Source organism: Syngnathus floridae, unplaced genomic scaffold, assembly GCF_059516105.1.
Source record: "Syngnathus floridae isolate MCC-2025c unplaced genomic scaffold, RoL_Sflo_1.0 HiC_scaffold_77, whole genome shotgun sequence".
Classification (NCBI taxonomy): Eukaryota; Metazoa; Chordata; class Actinopteri; order Syngnathiformes; family Syngnathidae; genus Syngnathus; species Syngnathus floridae.
In genome coordinates this window covers 90,539-95,000 of record NW_028284106.1, presented here as the reverse complement: position 1 = coordinate 95,000, position 4,462 = coordinate 90,539, and positions in this window count along the sequence as shown.

Sequence of the window (4,462 nt, the reverse complement as noted above, 5' to 3'; positions counted from 1 at the left end):
ACCCAACGCCGGCGCTAGCCGGGGCCGGTGGGGGCCCTACCAAGGCGGGTCATGGTCGCATGTCGGTCGGTCCGGCCTCTGTTTACCGAGGCGGCCGGCACCTCCATCTGCCTTGGATGCCCCGAATCCGCAGACTTTCCTCCGGCCTCAGCTTAACGAGACGGCCGTTGCCTCCATCCTTGGATGTTAACATTCGCAGAGTTTCAGCTCCGGGCTAGGGCGGGTGAAGTCGTCTCGAACCACGTGCCTGAAGGCCGCCTCGCGCCGGATGCAGGCCCCGCTCTGTCGTGCGGTGTGACCGTCCAACGCGGGCATCGCTAGATTAGCCGTGGCCACGATCCTTCCACACCGCGAGCCTTTCGCCCTCGGCCGGTGGTCGCTCAGTTCACGGGCCGCTGATCCCGCTCCATCTCTCCGGCCTGTGTTTAAGGAGGCGGCCGGTCCTCCTTCCTTGGATGGACCATTCGCATATTTTTCGCCCGGCCTGTGTTTAAGGAGGCGGCCGGTCCTCCTTCCTTGGATGGACCATTCGCATATTTTTCGCCCGGCCTGTGTTTAAGGAGGCGGCCGGTAACTCCCTTTCTTGGATGAGACCCAACATTCGCATATTTTTCGCCCGGCCTGTGTTTAAGGAGGCGGCCGGTCCTCCCATTCTGCCAGTGTTCCTTGGACTTTGAAAATTTCAAAGTCTTTCCGCTCCGGGCTAGGGCGGGTGAGGTCGTCTCGAACCACGTGCCTGAAGGCCGCCTCGCGCCAGATGCGGCCCCGCTCTGTCGTGCGGTGTGACCGTCCAACGCGGGCATCGCTAGATTAGCCGTGGCCACGATCCTTCCACACCGCGAGCCTTTCGCCCTCGGCCGGTGTCGGTCAACGTGTGGGTTTGGGGGGAAGGACGGCTGCCGGGAGCAGACAGCCGTCCCCGGGTGGGGTGTACAGTCCTTCCACCGCGGCCGCCGGGAGCAGACGGCCGTCGAGCGATTCTGCCATTGTTCCTAGGACTTTGTACATTTTAAAGACCCTCCGCGCGGGCCGCTGATCCCGCTCGGTCGCTCCGGCCTGTGTTTAAGGAGGCGGCCGGTCCTCCCATTCTGCCAGTGTTCCTTGGACTTTGAATATTTCAAAGTCTTTTCGCTCCGGGCTAGGGCGGGTGAGGTCGTCTCGAACCACGTGCCTGAAGGCCGCCTCGCGCCGGATGCAGGCCCCGCTCTGTCGTGCGGTGTGACCGTCCAACGCGGGCATCGCTAGATTAGCCGTGGCCACGATCCTTCCACACCGCGAGCCTTTCGCCCTCGGCCGGTGTCGGTCAACGTGTGGGGTGGGGGGGAAGGACGGCTGCCGGGAGCAGACAGCCGTCCCCGGGTGGGGTGTACAGTCCCTTCACCGCGGCCGCCGGGAGCAGACGGCCGTCGAGCGATTCTGCCATTGTCCCTAGGACTTTGTACATTTCAAAGACCCTGCGCGCGGGCCGCTGATCCCGCTCGGTCGCTCCGGCCTGTGTTTAAGGAGGCGGCCGGTCCTCCCATTCTGCCAGTGTTCCTTGGACTTTGAAAAGTCTTTCCGCTCCGGGCTAGGGCGGGTGAGGTCGTCTCGAACCACGTGCCTGAAGGCCGCCTCGCGCCGGATGCAGGCCCCGCTCTGTCGTGCGGTGTGACCGTCCAACGCGGGCATCGCTAGATTAGCCGTGGCCACGATCCTTCCACACCGCGAGCCTTTCGCCCTCGGCTGATGTTCAACCAACGTGTGGGGAGGGGGTTATGGACGGCTGCCGGGAGCAGACAGCCGTCCCCGGGAGGGGAGACTTCACGGCGGCCGCCGGGAGCAGACGGCCGTCGAGAGATTCTGCCAGTGTTCCTTGGACTTTGACTATTTCAAAGTCTTTCCGCTCCGGGCTAGGGCGGGTGAGGTCGTCTCGAACCACGTGCCTGAAGGCCGCCTCGCGCCGGATGCAGGCCCCGCTCTGTCGTGCGGTGTGACCGTCCAACGCGGGCATCGCTAGATTAGCCGTGGCCACGATCCTTCCACACCGCGAGCCTTTCGCCCTCGGCCGGTGTTCGCTCAACGCGCGGGCCGCTGATCCCGCTCCATCTCTCCGGCCTGTGTTTAAGGAGGCGGCCGGTCCTCCCATTCTGCCAGTGTTCCTTGGACTTTGAAAATTTCAAAGTCTTTCCGCTCCGGGCTAGGGCGGGTGAGGTCGTCTCGAGCCACGTGCCTGAAGGCCGCCTCGCGCCGGATGCAGGCCCCGCTCTGTCGTGCGGTGTGACCGTCCAACGCGGGCATCGCTAGATTAGCCGTGGCCACGATCCTTCCACACCGCGAGCCTTTCGCCCTCGGCTGGTGTTCGTCCAACGTGTGGGGAGGGGGTTAAGGACGGCTGCCGGGAGCAGACAGCCGTCCCCGGGAGGGGAGACTTCACGGCGGCCGCCGGGAGCAGACGGCCGTCGAGAGATTCTGCCAGCGTTCCTTGTACTTTGAATATTTCACAGCCGTGCTCGCACTTAGGAAATTTTCGAGCGCTGTGGCACTTAGACATTTTTCGTCAAGCGTGGCACTTAGAAATTTTTCGTCAAGAGAGGCACTTAGACATTTTTCGTCAAGAGTGACACTTAGAAAATTTTTCACTCTCTTTGTGCCTTCCAGGGTGCTGTGCAACCCTGCGTGTTGTGTTCCCACCGAGCAAGGGGCGCTGCTGGCGGCCATGACCAAGCGCTCGGCACCGGGCCCTTTCATTTTGTGGGGTAAATTATGCGCCCCCCATGCTCGTTCTGACTATATTTTGCGAAAGGGGGGTAAATCGTTGATGAGTACGCTGACTAGGGGGACCATTTAGCGTACTCTGGCGCACCTGAAGACCAAAGTTGGTACTGCACCCTCCCCCTGGTACCCCAGCCCCTGGTACCTAAAGAGGGAGAGGCCGAATTTTCGCTTTTTGGGGCCGACCGAGGGAACCAGCCGAGGCGGACACTTTTCGGCTCAAGAGCCGTTGGCACTTAGAAAAAATTCGCACAAGTTGGCAGGGCTACCAGGGGAAGAGGCCGAATTTTCGCTTTTGAAGGCCGACCGCGGGAACCAGCCGAGGCGGACACTTTTCGGCTCAAGAGCCGTTGGCACTTAGAAAATATTTGCCAAACTTGGCTTGACTTCCAGGAGAAGAGGCCGAATTTTCACTTTTGGTGGCCGACCTGGGGAACCAGCCGAGGCGGACACTTTTCGGCTCAAGAGCCGTTGGCACTTAGAAAATATTTGCCAAACTTGGCTTGACTTCCAGGAGAAGAGGCCGAATTTTCACTTTTGGTGGCCGTTATGGGGAACCAGCCGAGGCGGACACTTTTCGGCTCAAGAGCCGTTGGCACTTAGAAAATATTTGCCAAACATGGCTTGACTTCCAGGAGAAGAGGCCGAATTTTCACTTTTGGTGGCCGTTATGGGGAACCAGCCGAGGCGGACACTTTACGCTGGTTGAGTCGTTGGCACTTAGAAAATATTTGCCAAACTTGGCTTGACTTCCAGGAGAAGAGGCCGAATTTTCACTTTTGGTGGCCGACCTGGGGAACCAGCCGAGGCGGACACTTTACGCTGGTTGAGTCGTTGGCACTTAGAAAATATCTGCCAAACTTGGCTTGACTTCCAGGAGAAGAGGCCGAATTTTCACTTTTGGTGACCGACCTGGGGAACCAGCCGAGGCGGACACTTTACGCTGGTTGAGTCGTTGGCACTTAGAAAATATTTGCCAAACTTGGCTTGACTTCCAGGAGAAGAGGCCGAATTTTCACTTTTGGTGGCCGACCTGGGGAACCAGCCGAGGCGGACACTTTACGCTGGTTGAGTCGTTGGCACTTAGAAAATATTCGCCAAACTTGGCAAGACTTCCAGGAGAAGAGGCCGAATTTTCACTTTTGGTGGCCGACCTGGGGAACCAGCCGAGGCGGACACTTTAGGCTGGTTGAGTCGTTGGCACTCAGAAAATATTCGCCAAACTTGGCCAGACTTCCAGGAGAAGAGGCCGAATTTTCACTTTTGGTGACCGACCTGGGGAACCAGCCGAGGCGGACACTTTACGCTGGTTGAGTCGTTGGCACTTAGAAAATATTTGCCAAACTTGGCTTGACTTCCAGGAGAAGAGGCCGAATTTTCACTTTTGGTGGCCGACCTGGGGAACCAGCCGAGGCGGACACTTTACGCTGGTTGAGTCGTTGGCACTTAGAAAATATTCGCCAAACTTGGCAAGACTTCCAGGAGAAGAGGCCGAATTTTCACTTTTGGTGGCCGACCTGGGGAACCAGCCGAGGCGGACACTTTACGCTGGTTGAGTCGTTGGCACTTAGAAAATATTTGCCAAACTTGGCTTGACTTCCAGGAGAAGAGGCCGAATTTTCACTTTTCATGGCCGTTATGGGGAACCAGCCGAGGCGGACACTTTGCGCTGGTTGAGTCGTTGGCACTTAGAAAATATTTGCCAAACTTG